Source organism: Eurosta solidaginis, chromosome 4 (genome assembly GCF_040869045.1).
Source record: "Eurosta solidaginis isolate ZX-2024a chromosome 4, ASM4086904v1, whole genome shotgun sequence".
Taxonomy (NCBI): domain Eukaryota; kingdom Metazoa; phylum Arthropoda; class Insecta; order Diptera; family Tephritidae; genus Eurosta; species Eurosta solidaginis.
In genome coordinates this window covers 249,965,033-249,989,969 of record NC_090322.1, presented here as the reverse complement: position 1 = coordinate 249,989,969, position 24,937 = coordinate 249,965,033, and the positions used below count along the sequence as shown (strand labels likewise).

At 32.0% G+C, this 24,937-nt stretch overlaps 1 protein-coding gene across 5 annotated transcripts in view; it reads right to left on the bottom strand.

The window, feature by feature from the left end:
* ec (echinus) overlaps positions 1–24,937 on the bottom strand; it is a 316,039-nt gene that overhangs the window by 39,321 nt on the left and 251,781 nt on the right. The window contains exon 1 of one of the 5 annotated variants that reach the window (XM_067785608.1): positions 20,058–24,021. The exons of the other annotated variants lie outside the window; for them this stretch is intronic. The gene's annotated coding sequence lies outside the window, so the exon portion shown is untranslated. Of the gene's footprint in view, positions 1–20,057; positions 24,022–24,937 lie in introns of those variants that run through there. 5 annotated transcript variants of the gene reach the window in all.

The following is a 24,937-nucleotide window of genomic DNA, read 5'->3' as shown; positions in this document are numbered from 1 at the left end:
TTATAGTTTTTCTCATTGCATACTTATAGGAGTATCTCAGATATATGCATGTGTTTGTGCATTGACTCTCCGCTGCTCGTATACGTACATGGTACATATATGTAGACGCAGTTATTGTTTCGTTTATGAGATACATAATGATTGAATTATTGATGTGCATTCACGTCACTGCTTAGCATCGCTTAGAGACGATAGCATCGCTCAGTGCTGCTAACATTCGTTACAGTATTATTCTCTGAAAGCAGTTTTTTGAGAATTTTTATAAATAAAATAGTTTTTTATTGTTTCCTGCTCGGACGTCAGTTGAGATTCCGGTGTAGCCGAAAAAATTTTCTATTTAAACTCTACGAAACTTCCAAAAAAAGTCTTTAAGATAATACTTTTAAAATACTTTTATATTGGAGCAGTGATTTTTTAAATTTATATAAAAAAATCTTAAATCAATTGCACGGGTGCCAGTTGAGGTCCATATATAGCTTTGCGCTTTCAGGGATCCTTTTTTTCATCATATATATTCGTAGAGCTGTTACGAATCAATTAGCACTTTTATTTCAGAAAGATATCCGTTAGCGTAAAGTGTGATATTAGTTGGCGCCCGAGCAGGTCCAATCGACATAAGCGGAAATGCGCGTTTTGCCATAAATTAATATAGGAAATTCGCGTTTAAGCTTGTCATTGTTGTTCAACTATGCACTCATTTATGAGTTGTTCAATGGGAATCATTTCAATTGTTTTCAAAAAGTTTTTTAGAAAAAAATTCGTAGTATACATTTTAAATTAAATGTTTTTTATTTCCGAACTCTGCTTTAAATATCCAAAACCTAAATTGACTGATGATTTTGACTTTACCACATTTTATTTTCTATATTTGATTTTAATGCCTTTGTAATTTAAAACAAAAGCATTTGCACAAATCGGCTTTATTTCAATGTAACGCAAAAAAAAAAAACAAAAATTAAATATTTTTCATATGCAAAAACTACAAAACAGACCTTTAACTGTTTAGCGGTTAAGCGCAGTCACAAGTCGTTTTCATCTTCAATTACAATATGTCGCGACAGTCAATAGCATAACGAATACAAAGCTATCGTCGCAATGGCATTAAGCTAAATCAGCATAAAGTAAACAAGAAAAAACAAATGTAGAAGCATTTGAAGAGCTTTAAATAAGTGTTTCATGCTTGCTTAAGCATATTTACGTGTGTAGAGTGAGCTGACAAACAAAAAAAGATGCTAATAAAAATTGTTTACCTAACAATTTATAAAATAAAAAAAAGCCTGAGGAGTTTTCAAAGCAGAACAACAAACCGACTAAGCGGATTTCTTTCATCAAAATTTTTGAAGAAAATATCTATACCAGAGAATGACGTTGTGGTATTTTTAAAGAATAATTGTGTGGAGGGAAATGTGCAGTAAAGTCTTCAATCAACAATTTTAAGCACTTTCAGCAAAATTTTCAGTTAAAAAAATTTTATTCTCAAAATTTGAAAACAAATTAAACTTTTTAAAAGAAGTATCAATTACAGTTACGTTTAAAATAAGCAATTTTAAGCACTCTCAATTTTCAAGAATTTTCATTTTCGATTTTCATAAATTGAGAAAAAAATATAAATTTTTTAAAAATTGTGATTTAAACTACCTTGGTGTGACCAATTGGCGCCGATTGGCAGAGAGAAGGAGCGATTGGCGCGCTTTGTTGGTAAGTAAGTTGCTTTCTTTATTTTGCCTTATTTTTAATATATTTCACATTTTATGACACTAAGGCACCAAACCAATGTATGAGCTTAAGCCAATAGCAATTTTATACATATTCCTGAGTGCATATACATATGTACGTACTTTATGTAAACAAATGTATAAACAATGCATATGCATTAAACTTAGCTTTTGTTTACGTTTGCGCTTGTCAAGCTTGGCATTTAACACCTGCAAAAACATCTATTGAAGATACATATGAACAAAGTTTGAAATGTAGGTTTTTACAGCATTGGAGCTATATTTTTATGATAACAATGTTTTAAGCTAAAATAGCAGCCACTTTTATACACTCAATAATATGGGCGTCTGTTGTTCGCTGTATAAATCCACTTAAACTGCCATGGCAGCTTTTTCCCTTTTAACACATCTTTTTTTATATGTAACATCAAAAGGTGGGGAAAACTTCTTGGAACTGTTTAGGTAACTGCGATGTAGTTGTAATATTTTTTAAATAATTTTTCTTTAAAATAAAGTTTTGGTTAAAAAAAAAAACACAAATAAGCGCAAAATCAACTTTTCGCAATATGTTTTTAAAATATCTGACCTCGAACACGACTCAAATAAAGAAGGCGTTACAATTGTCAAGAAAAAAAGTAATAATATTTTATAAATAATAATTAATCATAAAAACGGAATGAGGGCGTTCATGTGACAAATGAAAACTTGCCAAAAAATTTGAGAGATGGCAGATAAAGTACTTACTCAAATAAAAAACCATTTATACCCATATTCATATATATACCCAAATTAAAAGCTAAATTGCACCATGAATTGATATGTTTCTAAATTTTACACCATTAATTTGGAAATTTTGAACCACTTGAAAGCTGCGATCGTATTTTCGCATATATTTTAAAATTTTTCGAAACTTTTTTGAACTCTGAAATTCGGAAGTAGATTATTTGGCTCCTTAAATGTATTTTTGGTTTTTTAATTAAAAATTAAAGAAAAAAAAAATTAAAAAATTTTCGAAACTTTTTGGACCTCGGAAAAGAAGTGAACAAAGCTTGGAGCATAGTTTCACACTGCTTTGAAAAAAGATTAAAAAAATATCAAAACAGAAACAAATAATATAAATGTGTAAAACATGGTAATTCTGAGTGGTTTTTATAAATATGAATTTGAGTATAAAAAAAAAAAAAAAAAAAAAATAAAAAAAAAAAAATTTACAAACAGTATAAAAATTAAAAAGCACAAAACTGTTATAAAATTGGAGAAAACAATTTAATAATCGGGGATTGCCCATATTGCTTTTTCAAATGTATGAAAACATTTATTTGAAGCAATTTTTTAATTTTATAATTTATTTAATAATTTGGGAAAAATTTAAACAACGTGACATCAGGACGGACAAGGCGACAGCTGTTTCGATTATACCTTGTAAATCTCTTCAAAGCCTTTTCTCCCGGGAGTGGGAGTCGAACTCGCACTCCTACGATAGTTGAAATGGTTGTAAATTAGAAAACAATTTAAATTTGCTCACTTTCACCTTGAAATTATAAATTTTTAGGGCAAACAAATAAGCATGTGTAGCGAATGTTTGCATAAATGAGTTAAAGGGTGACTGTGAAAATGAACAACAAAAATGAAAAAATAAACCATAAAAGCAAAAAACATCAAAAGATATTATGAAAAGCAGCAGCAGGTGTAGCTCATTTAAGAAAAAAGAACCACTAAGAGCTAATCAATATTTAAATTTTAATAGCGCTTTAACGAGAAATTCCTTCCTCCTAACAAGCTAAATATTTATGTATATAAATTAAATACGACACTAATATTGATATGCTAATTAACTAAATGATTCGAAAGTGTGTGACAGTAGGTCACTAACAAGAAACCAATTTAGAAAAAAGTAGCAGTTTTATAATGAAATTTGATTATTTGTAGCTGGAAGGTGGAAAGTAAAAAATAAAGATTTCAAAAAAATTGGAAAATTTTGGAGTATTTTTTCCTATATTAAATTAAAATACCGAAAACAAATTAAACTCACTCAATTCCACGTTCCAACGTTTCAAAAATGCTTTTTTTCCAATTTCAAGTGAACAAACAATTTTGCTTTGTATTTTATTGAAATTTACGTTCCAAAGTTTCACACTTATTTTAAAGTTCAAAAAGGTTTCGAAAAACTAAAAAAATATTTCTTTTCATTACATAAATGTTTGAAACATGTCTATTCATATTGGGTTATATTTATGAAATTTTGTATACATATATTAAAGCTTAGTGATTTATCCAGCAACTGCACATAAATTAAGTATAAAAAATATTTGTTGCTAATTTTATCAACTTATTTACTTTATATGTTGCGTATTTTTGTATTACAACAACTTTTGCGTAATGTTCAAAGCATATTGTAATACAAAAGACTTAAGCAACGTACTTGACATACTGGAAATGAGCAATATGGCAAAAACATGTTGCCTGAAGTGCTAAATCATGACGCTGGACTTGTACGGTAAAGTTTAAATAACTACTATTTAAGTATGCCTTCTTTCAAATATGTATAATTAAATATATATTTTTGCGGCATTTTTTCTTTGTTTTTTCTGCTTAAATCAAATTAGGAAATAATTTGCGCTTCAAATACAACGCCTTTCTTTCGTAAGATCCCTTTTTGGTTTTGAAGCCTGAAAACTTTTCCAGTTTGATGCATTTAGAACATCACATGTAAAGGTTTTGGTTTTGCAAAATATTTACAGTTGTGATTAGGCAATTTAAAACAAAAGAATGTAAGCCCAAGTAGAAAAGAGATAACAACAGTGTCAACCAATATATGTGTGGTATAGAGGAATTAATAGAGGACCAAATATTCGAGAGTTGTACAGGGACTTCTGGGCGCGAAAACTCTTCCCTGCCAGATTATAAAAAGCATTGAGCGTGTAAGGATGGCATTCAGTTAGATTTAAGGCGGATTGTGAAGATTAAATCAAATTTGGTGAAATTTTTTAAATTTCATTTTAATTTTAATATTTTCCTCATTGGCATCTAATTTGAAAGAAATATGTGACCTGGAATCATGAAACGACCCTATTGTGCGAAAATACTGTTCTTCACCGTTAAGTGATTCTTATAGAAAATTTGACGCTCTTTCCAATGGAACAAGTTCTTCTTTCTTAGTTTTTTCACAAATCGCATTTAAAGCCAAATCGGACCACAAATAAGATTTTCTGAAAGGTTTCGTTCCATGCGTCACCGTCGGATTTTTTTCCTTATTATTGCATTGTCATCGGGTTCTGAACTACATTCCAAGTTTCGGGCTTGTAGCTAATCTGGAAGTTACTAAAATTTTAATTACAAAATTCGTTCACAACCGCCGGCCGCTACACTACAGTCGTTTCATGATTCCAGGTCACATATACATGCATTCCAATCTGTGTTCATTATTTTTAAGAGCTTAGAAAATCCAAAAATAAAAAAAATCATAATTACTACAGCTGGATATAAATACAAAGACCGAAAATGCGAGAATACCCACTAAACTATAACAAAAAATATTTGGGAACATTTTTCAAATAAAAATTTTCTTTTTTCAAATTTCAAACCAAAAGTACGAGAATAAGCCCTAAATTATAACGAAAAAAAAATAAAATAAAATAAAAAAAAAAAAAATAAAAAATTATGGAGCCTTTTCATGAATTCAAAAATTTGAAAAACATTCCAAAATTTTGTTTTTAATACATTTTTTTAATAAAAAGAAAAAACAAATACGCGAGCACACGTCAAATTATAACAGAAAATCGAAATGAAAGTAATTCAGTCTTTCAAACGTTAAAAAAATTCAAATATTTTTTTTGTTTTTTTTTTTTATTACGTTTTTTTGTTTTCAATCAAGAAACCGAAAACACAATTGATTATACTAGCAAATAAAAAAAAATAGTTTTGTAGCTTTAACAATTTTTTTCTGCAACTTAAAGAAATAAAAATATGCATTTAACTTTAGTCTATCCACAATCCTTTTTTTATTACTTTCAGGGCTCAAAAAAATTTCAAAAATTTTTCGAATTTTTTTATCTGTTAAAAAATGGAAAACCTGTTTTTGATAGTTCAAAAATATTTCGAAAAATTTTCATAATCTTATTTAATTTTTTTTTTTAATTTGAAAAAAAAAAAAAAAAGATTTAGTTAAAGTCAAGGCTTTGAAGAGATTTACAAGGAATAATCGAAACAGATGTCGCCTTGTCCGTCCTGATGTCACGATGTATAAAATTTCCCCAAATTATTAAAAAAATTATAAATTAAAATTGCTTCAAATAAATGTTTTCATACATTTAAAAGCAATGAGGGAAGTCCCTGCTTTAACTATAGAAAGTGCTACTTTCAAGCTTAAACACCTTAAATTTTCTTAAAATACGCACATAATTTAAAAAAATTGTTAATGTCTCCTGAAAAAAAGTTCCAAAAACTCAACGCGATTTCGAAATAACGAAACACCTACCTTGAATCTAAAATTCAGTCTGCTCTTAAGCTGCATTTTTAGTTTTTCCATTTAAAATATAAAATAATCTTTAAAAAGGTTTCAAATCCTTTAATTTTTGGAAACGTTTTGAACGTTTTAAATAAGATTTCTAGGGGGAAAAATATTGTTATTTTTAAACAAGTAAGGAAGGTTAAGTTCGGGTGTAACCGAGCATTACATACTCAGTTGAGAGCTATGGTGACAACATAAGGGAAAATAAACATGTAGGAAAATGAACCGAGGGAAACCCTGGAATGTGTTTGTATGACATGTGTATCAAATGAAGGGAAGAGTATTTTATAAGGGAGTGGGCCACAGTTCTATAGGGGGACGCCATTTAGGGATATCGCCATAAAGGTGGATCAGGGTTGACTCTAGAATTTGTTTGTACAATATGGGTAGCAAATGAAAGGTGTTAATGCGTATTTTAAAAGGGAGTAATCCTTAGTTCCATAGGTGGACGCCGTTTCGAGATATCTCCATAAAGGTGGACCAGGGGTGACCCTAAAACTTGTTTGTACAATATGGGTAACAAAAAAAAGGCGCTAATGAGTATTTTAAAAGGGAGTGATCCTTAGTTCCATAGGTGGACGCCGTTTCGAGATATCGCCATAAAGGTGGACCAGGAGTGTGACCCTAGAATTTGTTTGTACGATATGGGTATCAAATTAAAGGTATTAATGAGGATTTTAAAAGGGAGTGGTGGTAGTTGTATAGGTGGTCGCCTTTTCGAGATGGACCAGGGGTGACTCTAGAATATGTTTGTACGATATGGGTATCAAATGAAAGGTGTTAATGGGTATTTTAAAAACGTCATAAAATCTATGCCCCTACCAAATTTCAAAAGGATTAGTAAATTTTTGTTCGACTTATGGCATTAAAAGTATCCTAGACAAATTAAATGAAAAAGGGCGGAGCCACGCCCATTTTGAAATTTTCTTTTATTTTTGTATTTTCTTCTGGAGTTGAATGTTGACATAATTTACTTAAATACTGTAAAGATATAAAATTTTTTGTTAAAATTTTACTTTAAAAAAATTTTTTTTTAAAGTGGGCGTGGTCCTTCTCCGATTTTGCTAATTTTTATTAAGCATACATATAGTAATAAGAGTAACATTCCTGCCAAATTTCATCATGATATCTTCAACGACTGCCAAATTACAGCTTGCAAAAGCTTTAAATTACCTTCTTTTAAAAGTGGGCGGTGCCACGCCCATTGTCAAAAATTTTACTAGTTTTCTATTCTGCGTCATAAGTTCAACTCACCTACCAAATTTCATCGCTTTATCTGTCTTTGGTAATGAATTATTGCACTTTTTCGGTTTTTCGAAATTTTCGATATCGAAAAAGTGGGCGTGGTTGTAGTCCGATATCGTTCATTTTAAATAGCGATTTGAGATGAGTGCTCAGGAACCTACATACCAAATTTCATCAAGATACCTCAATATTTACTCAAGTTATCGGACGGACGGACGGACATGGCTCAATCAAATTTTTTTTCGATCCTGATGATTTTGATATATGGAAGTCTATATCTATCTCGATTCCTTTATACCTGTACAACCAACCGTTATCCAATCAAACTTAATATACTCTGTGAGCTCTGCTCAACTGAGTATACAAATTACATATAAAATTTAAAACATGCCTTTCTTGGCAGGGTTATATATATATGAATTCTGGTATATATCCCACAAATTAGCAAAATGTAGTGTTTTTATTGAAACGCTGCAGCTGGGTATATAATTTTCAGTCTCACCCAAACTTCGACTTTCTTACTTGCTCTTGGATATGTTTTTACTGTACTTTAAGAGTGAAAAAAAAAATGAATAAATAAAAAGTTTCAAATATCACCAACCAAGCCAACAACAAAAAACAAAAAAACGCTGCCCCACCGACCACCAACAGCTGTCGGTGCATTTTTTCTAAGAATGCAGCTAATATGGATTGTTGTTGCAGCGATTACTACGCTTATATGTTGTTGTTTATAACAATATTTTAGATCACAATATGTATATGTATATATACTGTTGTTACTGTAGCTGCGTTGTTTTTGATTATGACAGCACGTGACTTTTTTTTGCTTTACGCCTAAGCAACTTAATCGCCACTTGCGGAAGAAAGCAATACAACAACAATGCAATGCGTACAATGCAGATGTGTGAGATTAACTTTATTTTGTTTAATAAAACGGCAGCTACGGAAGAAAGCAATAATGAAAAAATGCTAAGCAAGCGTTTAATGTTGTAGTAGTGAGGAAGTTGATGATGTTTACAATTTCCGGCGCCACAGCTCAAAGGGCTTTTAAAATCAAAAAATAATTTATTTACTAAGAATATTTAATTATATGAATAACTTGATTGATGAATATTAAAATTTGATAATTTTTGAAGAAAATGCTTGGAAATACTGGTTTAAGGGGAGTAGAAGTGGGTAGGGAGGAATAATAAATTTTAAATTATACTGAATATGATTTGAAGTTCAAAGAGTTCGAACAAGTGAAGCGCTGGCATGCAATATTTATAAGACAAAAAATTTACATTGCTTTAAGTAGCAAACCCTTTTTCATTCCTTCAAATATTTAGTGATTTTTGTTTTTGTTATCATTCTTTGTTCAATTAAGAATTATCGACATTAATTTTAGTTTTTGAACGCTCGACGTGAAATTTACATATATATTAATTACTGTCCACAAAAAACTAATAGCTTATTTATTGCTATTTCCATTAAGAAAAGGTTAGCTAACTAAGAAACAAATTTGCGGTTTTATTTTGTTTTTTTTTTTTGGTGTATATTTAATTTTACATATATATACTTGAAGGTCAGCAAAAACGAAACAAACCAAGTAATCTAGCAAGTAGTCTTAGGTCGTTTATGAGCTAAAGAAATTTAAATTAAAATTTAAATATTAAACAATTTTCTTTTTTTTGTTTTTGTTTTTAAGTACAGCTCTCTGGGAATATAATAAGTAATAATATAAAATTACATTGCTAATTAATATTGCCGCTAATTGAACTTTTAAACATTGAAATTTTGTATGAAGGAAAGGCAACTTATACATATATATACATATTAGGCCGGGTCGATTTGTGTGGAGGCAGAAAAATCGCCCATTGCTCTATGAAAATCATATTCTACGGATCAAAATAAGAAACTTTGCCGAATGAACAATACCTCTAACACGAATTCTGATGTCCCCCCTTTGGGTCGTAGGGGCAAATTTTGAAACATCCCACTTTGAAATGCCTATGTTTTTTCTTTTTGGAGTTTATTTTTCTCTTTAGAAATTTATTTAGTCAGAACATATGTAAATGAAAAAATGAATTTAACTTAGTGATAGAAAAGAAATTAAAAAAAATTATTAGAAATTTGCATTTTTACAACCCCCTTTTAAAACCAAGGCATCACTGTGATGCATTTGCATGTCGTAAACATAGTTGTGTGGGTTTTTTATTCAACCATTTTAAAAAATGAAGGTATCACTGTAACACAATTGCAGATCGTAAAATTGCTTGTGTTGTTTTTTTTAAGCCACCACAAGACACAGCAGGTAGAATTGAAATTGCCCCTACCCAAAAGTTCGACCCAAATTGGGGGACATCAGAATTCATTTTAGAGGTATGGTTCCTTCGGCAAAGTTTCTTATTTTGATCCCTAGAATACGATTTTCACAGAGCAATGAGCAATTTTTAAATCGACCCGCCCTAATACATATATACATATATAAAGCACTAAGAATTTCGTTTTAATTTGAATATTTTTGTCTTACGAGTTTAATATCAAAATTAAAAAAAGTTTCCAAAATTTCCTCCTTTTTTTATTTTAAACAAAATAACGATAATGCAGTTCTGGAGTCCATTTTGAAATTTATTGAAATTATATTAACTGATTTAACCGTTTATTTTGGATTTGTTAAAAATATGTCCATATTTATAAATTTGGGTATAGTTCTTTATTTGCATTACTCGCTTGAGTCAGAGTTATATTAAGTATAATTTGACTGCATTCAATAACACTAAATTACAAAATAAATGATTGCAATAATGTTCTAATTTCAATTATTGATTCTACAGAACTTTAAGTTTACAAAAATTAAAAAATATTTGATTGCAATGCGACTTTTTATACAATAAGTGATTGGATAGAATTCACAAGCTACGCACACTTTAAAACAATTAATTGCAATCAGGTTTTTTTATACTCATAACATCTATGCGGTTTTTAATCAACAAACTTTATGGAGTAAATGATTTCAACAGCAAAACAAATATTGACTGCAGTCAGGTCATTTCATTAGTCATTGATCTATAAAAGTTACAATCCGCACATGTTTAAACATAATTGAAAATGCAATGAAACTTTCATGACATACATGAACAATTGATTCTATAAAATTAATAAACGTGAAATAATAAAAAATAATTGATTGCAATCACGCGTTAATAAATGAAAAAACGATTTAAAAAATTTGATTGCAATGGAGTTTTCTTCACAATTATTGATTCCATTAAATTTACAGTCGAAAAGGATTGATTGCAATCAAAATAAACACAAAAATTTTAATGAGATTGATGCAAACGCATGACTGATGTACGCACAAATGACAAAACATTTAATTGTAGTCACTTTTCCTTCACAGTTATTCATTCTATAGAATAAAAAACCTAAAACAACATTACAAATAACTGATGCAAATACAGCTTTTTTTATATTTAGAAACCAAAATCAAAAAAAATTACAAATTATTGATTGCAACACATTTTTTTGCCATTAATAAACCTGTCTAATCATATATGTAATACTCCTATATTGCTAATAGAAAATGCGCGCAATGTGTTTTGAGTTCGAAAACAAAACAATACAGCCTATAAAATTTTTCTGATTATAGTAGCATAAGTGTGACAAGAAAAAAATTAAATTTGGGTACATTCGATTATTGAATACAAAAACAAAAACGTTTAAACAGCAATATATCGGCACTCTGATGTTTGGGAATATACCTAGCTTTTTGTAGCAATATAGGAGTATTACATATATGTGTCTAATTTTAAACCCACAAACACTACAAAGTTATTAATTGTAATCATGTTTTGATTACAATCATGACTGTACAAACTTGTGATTGTAATTCCTAAAAATTTATTTGTATTTTTTCGTTAATATTTTTGAATTACACAAGCTAAAGTAATGGCTATGAAATACAAAAAGCTTAGCATGGATTTATACGATTTGACAATTATAAAATTGATTGCAAATAAAACTATTTGCAATTAAATGAATTGCAAACGATTATGAATACAACAATTTTGCAATTGTAATATAAACTATTTAACTTAAATCCAATCGATGAATAAACATTGCAAATTTTTAATTAAACTTGATCGTAATCAAATAAGTTTGGACTTAAAAAAAAAATAAATGTAAGGCGCGATAACATCCGAAGAGATCTAAGGCCGAGCTTCTCTTCCAATTTGCGTCGTGCTCCTCTTGATTTTCCCTACAAATTTCTGGTCGGGACCTACATGTTTTATGCCGACTCCGAACAGCATCTGCAAGGCAGACGAGTTTTCACTGAGAGCTTTTCATGGCAGAAATACACCCGGAGCGCTTGCCAAACACTGCCGAGGGGCGACCCCGCTTAGAAAAATTTTCTTCTAATTGAAAAATTTTATTTCTAAAATTTTGATCTTGCTTTGCTCGGGGTTTGAACCCAGGGATTACGGTGTGGTAGGCGGAGCACGCTACCATCACAACACGGTGGCCGCCAAGTTTGCACTTAGTTTATAGCTGAACAAAACGATTGCATTCTTTAACAGAACTCTCTCACGCTAATCGAAAGAAGTTTTGTTACCAATTTTTTTTTTTTTTTTGATATAACTTTTCATTTTTATTGTTTTTACGTTATCTTTGTTTAGCATGCCTAGATCAAAAGGGAGTTAACTAAAAAATGTGAAGTTTTGAACTTATAAGTACAATCGGGCTTTCCGATGCAATATCTACCGATCCATTTTATACTACCTCCACTAATAATAGAGAAAGGCATTACTTAAAAAAAGTTGCATTTAGAAATAGGGGAAGCTTGTCAGTTTTTCGCCTTTTCTGAGCATTGCTATTTTTTAGGTGATCGCTGTTTTGATCTGGTTGCGCGATAGGCAACCCATACAAATTGGCATGTTTTAATCATGTTTTAATTCTATTTTTTTCACATTTCAAAGCAAATTTCGAAAAACTTTAAATTGTTTACAAAATTTGAAATCAAAAAAATTTTAAATATCGAGATCTACATTCCAAACTTTATTTAAAAAAATAAATGTAAGGCGCGATAACATCCGAAGAGATCTAAGGCCGAGCTTCTCTTCCAATTTGCGTCGTGCTCCTCTTGATTTTCCCTACAAATTGGCCAGACGGGACCTACATGTTTTATGCCGACTCCGAACGGCATCTGCAAGGCAGATGAGTTTTCACTGAGAGCTTTTCATGGCAGAAAAACACTGGGAGCGCTTGCCAGTCACTGCCGAGGGGCGACCCCGCTTAGAAAAATTTTCTTCTAATTGAAAAACCTTATTTCTAAAATTTTGATGGTGCTTTGCCCGGGAGTTGAACCCAGGGCATACGGTGTGACTTTATTTACGTCTTTTAAAAATCCAAAAAAGTTTCAAAATTGTTCATATTTTTTCTTCAAATTTGATTTCAAAATAGTGATAATATTTCCACTTCGTAAGACTAAAAAGGGTTCCAAAGCTGCACTTACGGAGTTTAGGTTTGAAATTTAAAGCACATTTAAAAATTTCAAAAAGTTTCAATATTTTGCTCATACAAATATATGCTCCAATTTTGTTCGTATTTTCAAAAGCTCAAAAAATGTCGAAAATTGTTCAAATTTTTTATTTTTTTTTTATATTTTTTATTTTTAAATTAAAAAGTAGAGAAACAAATTTGAAGTAAGTCCATAAAATTATTCAAAAGTGCAACTAGGTAGTATAGAATAATAATAGAATTTATGAATTTTTTCGTTGCATTTTCGCCTGCAATGATTGAAAAACATTTAATTTTATATGGAAGAAAGTTGATGTTGCCTTCAGAAAAAAAAAATTTGAAAACTGAACGCAATTTTAAGCGACCGTATTTACAGTGTGCGAGTCGAACTTCAGATAAAATTCTTAACCAAAGCCTCGCAGGATTTGGAATTTTAATAACATGCGATATTTGCTATTTTTAAACAGCACAATCTTTTTATACAAATTTTATTTTCATTTAATTTGCTAGCCCATCAATTTCGTTCTTAAAAATCCGTTTTCAATAACTTTGTTTTGCTTAGTTCGACAGTTAAAAAAAGTGTCAAGAAAAATTTATGATGTTGCTATACAAGAAGTGTTGAACTCTAATCATTTTACTTATTAGTGACGAGCAAGATCTACGTGAATAGCATTTATATGCTTACACAAATGCAGCCATACTAAGAAGAAAAAAGAAGATTTCCAACCCTCAGAGAAGAAATGAAATGCGTATGTGATACCATAGAAATGGAGCTGAACAAAGGTGAGAGAATACAAGATTTTTTTATTTTTTATAATTTTTATTTTATGATCACAATGATTTCGAATAAGAAACAAAAGTATTGAACAAGAATCGATTGCTGTTGAGGCAGCAGCAGGTGTCCGTTAGCTGAGATTCTCAAGAGGGGGTATTTATAGGATTATTTGTGTTTTAGAATTTGATGACGTTATTTTTTTTTCGGCAAACATAATGATGCATGCAGAACAAAACACTGATGTCTGATACTTAAGACTTAAATGTTTGGACGCAGTGTGTAGTAAAATATTTATTGTAAGTATGTTTAAATTTGGTCATTGGGCTGATTTTTTACAAATTTCTAGCAAAACGTGACAAAAGTTGAAACGAGTAGCAATAAAATGTTGAGTATTTGAAAGGTTAAAGAAGACATGAGACATTTTGTAGGCGGCAAGAAGGCATATAAAGCCGTAAAGGTACAACAAATGTTTTAAGAAAGTTTGGAAAAGGTAGTTAGTATTGAATAAAGTCCAAAGAAACAGTAAATGACCTCATTTGTGCACCAACTGCCACAATCTCAGCTGCTAAATACAAGTGCTCTTACCTATTAAGAAAATGTTTAAATTAGTTAAAGTGCATGCCTTTTTTAGTTAACGAAAACAAATTACAAAAGAAATTCATACTGACCATTCAAATGCATCAGAACTCTTCCAACAAAGTTAGTTAGTAATTCAAAACGTGTTGCTGACAAATGTTTCTTGCGCATAAAGAAATCACCATTGAGGACGCAAAATATGCAAAATACGATCGGATTTGCTACTTATTTATGCAAGTTGCCACTTTCATGCAAATTACTGGTGTGGGCGGTTGGAAGAATGAACAGTGTACGTTAATTTATAGAAAGAAGAAATTAAAAAAAAAAAATTTATATACCTACTGTATTTCATATACTACCAAACCCTGCTTCGCTTTGCTGCAGCTAAGTTCGATATAAAGAAATAATTGAAAAATTAGTTGTGGTGTTGGCAGATAGAATTCAGCACGGCGCATTTATCTTCACACATGTTGCCCTGAAGAGGGTGTGTGGACTTTACTTAACATGAGAAGTCTGACTTTTTTCGCTCTCTGCTTTCTACCCTTACTTATCATACTCCCCAATATCTACTTTCTTTTCTTCTAATACCATGCGGGGATGTACCCCTTTTACGTTGAGCACATGTAAGAAAAGTTGAAAAATATCTACCCTCTTCAGCGTAACTAAAGTGAAGCCATGGGTGCGTTTTCGACTACTAATACCTTACAGTCAGTGTGTTGGTCTTTTTTTCGTCTTCTTGTAGCGATAAATGCATTTACCGAAGATTTTGGAGGTGTTATCGATGTTGATGGCCCTTTACCGTATATAGATTAGTTACCATTAAAGTATTAGCCCGACCATTTAGCTGACGATTTAATATGACCACCTTTATCCTTTAGGCCTTTCAGTCATCTTCCCTGATACACATTACCAATTCATTGTATTCTGATAATTTTTTTTGTTTCAAAATTTGATTTTTTAGGCGAATAGGTGTCGGCATTGCACCATCTTCAGATACATTTTCGTTCTCTGTGTATTATGGCAACACTTTTTAGGCTGCCTTTTTATATTTTTGTCCTTTAGCTCTTTTTCTTACTCCTACTCTTTCTCCCTTTTTATTCTTTTCCGCAATACTTTTTAGGCTGCCTTTTTATATCTTTGTACTTTTACTCTTGTTCTTACTCCTACTGGCTCTATTTTTATTATCTTCCGTAATACTTTTACTCACTATATAATTCCAACTATCCCTTTTCATTTATTTTGCTCTCTCTCGCTTATTCTTTGGTTTTTCCTCCAATTCGCCCTCTTGATCCTTTTCGCTTTTATTTTACTCCTTTTCACAATCTTTCTCCTGCCCACCTCTCACACCTTGCCTTTCAGAAGTCGTGTCCGGCCCCTCTCCCTTCGCCTTACTCCATACTATCTCGGGTCGTCTTCCAATTTTTAATAGTTTTTCTATCCATTCCCTTTCTCCTCTTCTTTTTGCTATTCCTTTTCACCGCTCTCTTCCTCCTCCCTTTCTTATTTCGCCTCTCCCACTCCCCTTACGACTTTCTTCCTCTGTCCATTTTTGTACTCTCCCTTTTTCGATTTAACTCACTTTTGCTCTTCTCAATCGGTTGCACTATTCTCCCACTATCTCTCTTCTTTGTTTTAATTATTCTCTTTTTTTTGCTCCTCATCTTCCCTGTCTCTTTTCGTTTGCCACTCTCACTACTCGTTTCCTCTCTCCTTCCTTTAAATTCCTCTTCCGACCATTTTCGTCGCTTCCTCTCCTTCTTTCTTCGTTTGCTTTCCGCTCTCACTATTCTTTGACTTTTCTTTTCGCCTTCGAGATTTTAAAAATGCACACTTTGAAAGCTTAAAATTAGAAAATCCTGCTCTGAGGAAAAAACGCTTTAAAAGTTCAATAACAACGGAATAAGTTCCGTTTAATGAAAGCTCTTAATAACTTCATAAAAGCCCATATTGCCCTCAAAGCTCTTTAAAAAAAATGTTATCAACTCTGAAAAAAGGTCCTCCACTGTCATTTGAAATAAGCTTTAAAGGCCTAGTTGTCATACATTTCTTTCCATACTTTAACAATACCATAGAGCTTTTTACAAGTTAAAACAACTAAGTTTTTGTCAGCCATCTCAATCAGTTCTAGGAATCGCATTTAAATCAACACTTGGCTTCTGATGACAAACCTTCACCTCTTAACGCGATAAAAATTTGATTTCTTAATAAATACTTTTAAGTTATTGCATATGAATACAAACGTCGCATACATAACAGAAAAATCAATATAGATAATGAGCAATACAAATATATATTCTTTTATTTCTTCAAACACGTAATAATGATATATTTATGTACGTATGTATGTAAGAAGATATGATTTTGTTCAAGTTAATTCCACGAAGCGCGCTAAAAATACCACACCTACAAGTTATTTCAGAAAAAAACCCAACTTAAAACTTGATTATCGTAATTTGCAGTTTATAAACACTCTGAAAGTTAAAACATACAAAAACAACAACTAAAGCAAAGCGGACTTTTGTTAAGAATCATATGCTTGACACATTCAACTATCAATTATGAAGGTACATATTTGCATAAAAACGCCATGAAGTTAAATACAAAGCAATAACAAATATAACTTGAGTAACAGAAAAAATCACAACCACTAGGATAACTAACTATGTATTCAATCAAATAAAGACACATCTCGCGCTTATCGTTTTCTGGTTAAATTAGTATTCGTCAAGTGCGCAAAAGGCAACAAAAGACTTAAGACACAAACTTCTTCGCTGGGCATATGCGCATAGGTACATATTTTTTATGCAATACACGCATTTGTGATATTGATTATGCGCCACAAAAACAATTTTATGCCTGATACTTAGGGTTAATGCATTTTTTTGTTTTTGTTTTATTTCCTTTTCTTGTCAGTGCTATTGACAACGCTGTCATGTAAATTCCTTTCTTCTTCCCAGCCTTGCTTTTTGGGGGGAAAAATTGAAAAATTTGTATGCTTACAATGTGCACGCATTTATCTAGTCATTTTTGTAAATATCTGTATGTTTGTGTATTTTATGCTACTCAAATTATTATGCTGCTACTGTCGAATGCTTTGAAGAATTCTCTTTAAGCAGCATATAAACCTGGAGCGATGAACCCTTGACAGGTTTATTTATTTATTTGATCTCGATTCCTTTCTTTGCTGTTGCTTTTATGTAAATTCGAATTACTATTGACTTTTGTTTGTATTGTTGTTGTTGTAGCAGTACTTCGCCCCATCCAACAGGTGCGACCGATAATCATTAATTGTCATCAATATCCTCTAACGGGAATCCAAGGAAACTTGCTGTTTGAACAGGGTGGACCATAATGAGAGGGGTGCTAGAGGCATTCGTTCCACAATACAGTTAAAGAGATGGTTGGCATCATGTGGGGGTCACATTATAAGCAAGACATATGTTTTGTATATCGGGGTTGATTCTGGATAGGTAACAGTTTAACCTGTTACAGCATCCAGATCGAAGTTGAGCTAGAGTGACTCGCGTTTCCCTAGGGAGTGTGCGTTCCTCTTCTGCTAGTTTTAGGCATTGTTCTTTGATTACAGGATTCGCCGGGCAATTCCTGTGTATTCAAAACCTAGTGTGTTTGAGTTTTATTTCGATTATATGTATGGAGGAAAGGCATTTAAGGAAGGTTTGCAAACAAATCGTATATGTCAACAACCCAAATATTTTTTAACGAATACATTTCGTACATACCCACGAAGCTTCCTTATTGCCTGATGTACAAACAAGACGTAGCTAAAAGAACTGTACAGCAGAAAGAGGGATTAACTAAAATAAATTTTAAAAAAATATCGTTAAAACCACAAATCAATTCCCATCTTAATTAGAACATATGATTTAGCTTTTATAAAAAAAATACAATAAGGCAAAAGCTTTTGCCGTTTATTTGTTATAAGATGTTTTTTTTTGCTCAAAACTGGTTTATGTTATTTACTATATTGTGATATGTGTGTTTTCAATATTTTATTTTTTTCTTAATTTTATGATTGACATAATTTATGCAATAATAATTAAAAGTAAAATTATAAATTGTCTATTGTGAATAATTATATACAATTGAAAATCAAAAGACTTAAGCAACAAACTTAAAATTTGCGAGTATATTTAAAACCATAATATGGCTTCAAGCTATAGACGGAGTGATATTGAAAGATGGTGGGTAATGAATGAATGAGGAGTTGTGAAAGAAATGAGGAGGTATTGAGAGAGTGGAATGAAAAATGAAGAGCTACATAATATTATTAGTTGAAAATAAAGACATTTAAGGGGTTTAAAGTAAAGGTATGGAGGTCACAAAGCTCGAAACAGACTAACAGAAATTCTCTTATTGGGCAATAACATCAACTCATTCTGGATTGCGAAGTAACTTTACGAACCATTCACACAAATCAACTTCCTATCGGGTGATTTATCCGAACGGAATTATGTAGTTCTCGAGAAGTTTTATGATCCATCTCGTCATGCCATTGGCGTTTAAGAATGGAAGTTGGATAATGTATGCGCTTTATGCGGATATGAGCTTACTACAACTTATAAAATTCCAAAAGCTTCTCGGGTTAGCTCATGCTTTGTCAAACGATGAAGTCGCTCTGCCTTAGAAAGTCTACGTATCGATATCAATATTGCGCAACAATAGCAGGGCAATGAGTTGGGAAAGGCCGATGGAGGAAGACTTGATCTGTCTTGGTGCTACCAATAGGCTTCCTCCGTTCTGCAAGGAAGGGGTAACTGCTGTGACTTGTTACGAACAAAACAAAATCGCTCAGATGGTTCAGCGCCACTAAATAGTCATTATGATGATTCTGTTTGCCAACTATTTTTTAGGCTATTTGATTGTAGACCTTATGAGCTTGGGATATTTATTTGTCACTTCTGACATTTGTCAGTTTTGAACTTCTCCGATTTTGACAATTGTTATTTTTGAAATGTGTCAGTTTTGATCTTTGCCGCTTTCGACATTTATGTCACTTTCAACATTAGACAGTTTTGTCTTTTGCCGTTTTTGACATTTCTCACTTTTGACATTTGTCACTTTTGACATTTATCACGTTTTGACATTTTTTAATTTAAACATTGCCATATGCTCTTTGAATTGTGCTATTATTCTACAATTTCAAGCAATGGAAATAACAAATTGATTATGTAGAGCAGAGCGCGCCTTGCTCATACCCTAGAGATTTTAGTTTAGTTTAGTTTATTTTGAAATTAATCCTCCCTGTGCGACAATAACAGGATTAACGAGAACTTGAATTATAATAAGTATTGCCTATTTTCCAAAAAATTTTTTTTTTAAGTAAAAAGTTTTTTTTTTAATTTTTTATAGTTTTGAATTATTATAACTGCTTATTTTCCTAAATTTTTTTTTTTTAAATATTTTTTTTCTTTTTGGATCGTCTGTCTGTTCACTCCGTATATATGCAAATTTCTCAGCTCCAATAGTGCAATAGAACCTAATGTGCGAAAGTATTTATGTATTTTCAAGTATTTTTTTAATGCCAATTTTTTTACAACTTTTTTATTTATATATTTTTTTCTTTAATTAAAAATTTTTATAGTATTTTTTTATTTATTGTTTTTTTTAAGTCATTGAATTGTTTTAGGTCTGTTTACTTCATTTATGTTTAAGTTTCTCAGCTCCAGCATCAAGGTCTTCCGTAGAACAAAAAAGCCTCAACGATGATTTTACTTACGATTTTAAAGTTCAATTTGGCATATAAAGATTTGTTAATAAATATTAATAAAAACTGATACGTTCGTTAAAATTTATTAATATTCATACTTTGTTGATCTCACAGCAACCAAGTTTTTTTGCTTAGTAATTTTTTTTTGTTTTTCACTTTTATATTTGGTTTGAGTTTAAGTCATATTCAATCAGTTTTCAAAAAAGAAAATTTGTTTTTAAATTGTATCCCAAAATATTTGCTTTGTTTCAAGTAAAAGAAATCCCGCCATTCCTGCACAGCTTCTCTACATATTTATTTTAGCTTAGATACGCTCCAAGATACAACTTGTTAGATAAAAAAAAACACATACACCCACACACACAAACATATACGAATGTATGCTTAAAACGCGCAAAGCGGCAATAAAAACGCGTCCGAATGCTTGAAACTATGAACTAAAACTGAGACTTGTTTGCGCAAAGCGCTTGGAACACGAGCGACAGACATGACCAGAGAGAACAGGTAAGTAAAAAGTGAGGGGCATCATATTCTTAAGAAACACTATTAAACTCATATTGGAAAAAACAACAACAATAATACGTTAACCCGCATACAGGTAAGTAAACAAAGTGACAGACTAAGTAACTGATTGGCTAGGTAATCTGACCGACTGACAGACGCGTCTGTTAAGTAAGCAAACAAGAAAACCCCGAAGCCGCCTGCACAAAGTACTGCTTTATGACAAGTAAATAGTGAGTAAAAGAGACAAGCAAAAAAAAAAAAATTGAAGCAGCTAGCTTTTATAGCGGTGAAAAGAGAGAAACAAGGTAGAGCATGAGCGAGCGAACGCAAAACTCTAGCAACTGGTTGCTACTCCATCAGCGGTGCTGGTTACAGTCTTAAATTTTTTTTCTTGTTATACACCTAGCAAAACGAGCAAAACATCGACCAAGTCATGTGGGTAAACAAAACGCTAAATAAAGGCAGCCAACAACAAATTATGTATGAAGTGTACTTGTATTCTCACCTGAAGCAACACAAGTGTGTATGTGGCGTAGGAGAATTGAGCACAGCGCACCGAAAAAGAGTGATTGACCGAATGACGGTGTTTGCGCTACGACACATCATAGTTAAACAAAAGGTGAGTCAGAGCTGGCGACAAAGAGGCAGAGAGACAAGTAGTCAGATAAAATATGAACTGAGCGTATTTTGTGGTGAGAAAATCGACAATAAAATTCCCTGGCATCTGAAGCACGCTGTGTTTTGTAGTCGCATTGATCGTTGAGTATTGAAAATGAATTGAGCGCTCTATATTATTTTGCAAATAAATGACTGGTTCGCGGCGATTGAGCACTGATTGGCGGGAATATAAAAATGAGATTATGAAGTTAAAATGGCTTTGTACAAATTCAAATTTTGTGGTAAATAATTATTTTTAAATTTTTGTAAAACAAAAAAGATATTTGAGTTTATTTTAACAAAATAAAATACAATACATTTTATGACCAGGAAACCGGAAAAAATGTAAAATGTATAAGAGTATATTTATAATTCATTAACTAAATTGTAGAATTCCTCTCCTTTTTTTAGCGATGCGCTCAAGTTCTTATTTTTATTTTAAATATTCCATTTCGTTCACATTTAGTGATCCCTTTTTGTGTCTTAAATCTGTTTTTGTTTTTATTATTTTTTTACAGCCTCTTAAAAACGCTCGTTGTCATTGACGCTCAATAATCACGTCTCTAAATTGAGGGTTAAATTCTTATATCGCATAAATGGATCTAAATCATGGATCACAGTGCAGTGTTTTGGTTGTTTGTTGTTGTTTTTCTTATTTTTGGTTTATTTTATATTTTTTATAAATTGGTTAATCGTCATTTTTCACAAATGATGGTAATCAGAATTAAGATTGTATAACAGTTTTCTCTTCCAATTTGCTTAGTGCTTCTTTTTAATTTTTTCGAACGGCATCTGCAAGGAAGATGAGTTTTCACTTAGAGCATTTCATGGCAGAAATACACTCGGAGTGCTTGCCGAATACTGCCGAGGGGCGACCCTGCTTAAAAAATGTTTCTACTAATTGAAAACTTGTTTTAAAAATTTGTATGTCGCTTTGCCCGGGGCGTGAATCCTGGATCTTCAGTATGGTAAGCGGAGCACGCTACCATCACACAAAGGCGGCCGCAGAACAATTGGCTGTGACAAAATTAGTCAAGAATTCGTGATTTGCTTGGTGTTGTTGCAATAAGCTGGAAGCGCGTGTGTTGTAAAGTAAATATACATATGGTGCAGTTGTAGTTTATTGTCACTTCTGCTACTACAAAACGCAGCATAGATCACAGGCACAATAGATCATAATATTGCTGCTAATTGTTGCTTTGCCGAGAGCAGTAATTGGATTACTGTTTTCCCCTATTGTAAGCGTGATTCGAACGAGATGCAGTTAGTCAAAAGTTATAGCGATTTCACCGTGATTTGTTGCGACTTTTTATTCGCTGTGACAAAGTAACAGCTATATTAATATACTGAATGTTTTGTTTAAATCTTGGTTAATTTTTTTTTAAATTTGTTTAGCACCCAAAACAAGTAGTTTAGTATGTCGTATTTGGATACAAGTCCAAAGTGAGAAGGTTATTGATTTTTCAAACATGTGGCTCAATTGAAAATTTGATTTAAAAAACAAAAGAACTTTATTATATTATTTTCATAAATTGAAACTAAATAATGCAAATTGGGCACATAAATGATGGAATAGAAGCACAATAGAAATATTAATTACTAAATTTGTTACTTTCAATATTTTTTTGGTTAATTAACAGCTTACAACCTTAATTTCATTACTGCATATTATCAATGAACGGAAACAATATCTATGTTGCGTACCTCCATTGAGCTCTTGAGTTTGCCGGCCAACATAACCGGAAATACCAAACTGCAAAGTCATGCCAAAATAAAAAATAAAAACAGAAATTGAGAAGAAAAAAAGTGAAACAGAAAAAACGTGAGAAACTAACTAAACTGAATATCAGACTATCAAAGCCTAAGATTTCCATAGCCAAAAGCAACTAAACAAATTTGAAATACGGCCGACTAAATATGAAGTTAATTGGAAACTATTGGAAGTGAGTTGAGTGTAGTTGGTCAGATACGCAAGGACTCAGTGCAGTCGAACGCACTCAACAGAAGACAACGCAAACTGAATGCTATTTTACTTTGTGTAAAGAAGGACGAGTATATGTCAAAGACTGTGACTCATGCCTTAAGGAATTCCTATTTAGCGTTATTTAGTTGCATTTGGAATTTTTATTGGAATGTGAAAAATGTGTGTAAACAAAATTGAGGAATTTATGTAAGAGTATGGACATAGAAAAAAAATTACAAAAAATTTAAAGAAGATGTAAAAAAGTCAACAGAGCGGTTTTATTTTAAAATATTTGTATTTAGCTCTTTTGTCATGTAACACGCTTATCTGATTAATGCCGCTTCAAAACAGCAGCAAATCAATCACTCAGCGAACAGCAGACACTTAGTAGGATGACACGCAGCTACTTAAAACCGAAACAAATCAAGCGACTTAAGAAAAAATAATAAACCAAAAAGCGTGTGAGGTAACTATAAATACCATGAAGTAAAAAAAATTGATGAGAAAAATCACTTATCTGCTGACTACAGCAAAAAATGCTTTCGAGTGCAGGGCTTCCGCGTGCAGCAGATTAATCCAGAGTAACTAAAAACTTGGGCTGAACATTTTTTCAATAATTTCGGTGACACGTATTTCAGTTTGTGCGCATTCAAAATTATAAACTTTGTGTTTTTAAAAATTTTCATAAAAAGTTTTGGAATTTGTTTTTTGGATTTTGTTTTTTTTTTTTTTTTGAAAAATCTAAGTTTTGTAAAAGCTTTTTATAAAAGTTTTCTTTTCAAAATTTTTAATCTTTTCTGTTGAAAATTTAAATAACAAAGTTTTTAAAACCGTTTTAAAAAATTTTGAAAATTTTCTACGAATGTTATCAATATCAGAACTAATTGGCGCTTAACCACCTAAGTGATTTTGGCCGTTTCGTAACAAATCACGCAAGGTATCCATGTTTCGTGTTAACTGACATCAGTTGGAAGCACCATTTCGTCTGCCTCTCCCTACTCAGTGGAGGCCTCCCCTTCTTCTGCTTCCAAACTGAAGCGCCTAATGATATACTTCATTGCCCAGGAGCGTCTTCGTCCATTCCCATAAAATGATCTTGCCAGCGAAGCCTTTGGAGTTTTATTCGCTGCATTATATTTATATCTGCGTAAAGTTCATACAGTTCATCATTGTACTCACCGTCGGCATTACGGAGAGAACCATAAATCTTCCGGAGAACTTTTCTCTCCAACACTCCAAAGACCATCTCATCTTCTCTCGACGCCGGATATGATTCCGAGCGACACATCAGGACAGGTATGATGAGCGACTTTAAAGCAAGATTTTTATTCCTCGAGAGAAGACTTTACTTTATTTGCCTACTCAGTCCAAAGTAGCACTTGTTGGCAAGAGCTATTACCCGTTCGATTTCTATGCTGACATTGCTTTTGCGGGTAATGCTGGCACCCAAATTAACAAAATACTTCACAGTCTCGAACTTATTTCCGTCTACAGTGACGTGACTGCCAAGGCGCCAATACGCCCATTCTTTCTAGGTTGACAGCGAAAACTTCGTCTTGTCCGTATTTACCGCAAGAGCCATTTTTTGGTTTTTTATCTAATGCAGAGAAGGCAGAACTCCCGGCGCGTATGTTAAAGCCAATAATATCAGCATCATCAGCATACATCAGTAATTGTACGCTATTATAAGAGATTGTACCATCAGCTTTAACCTAAAACTAAGACTTCTAAATTCAGTCGATAAGGTCAAATCACCGTTGCCAAT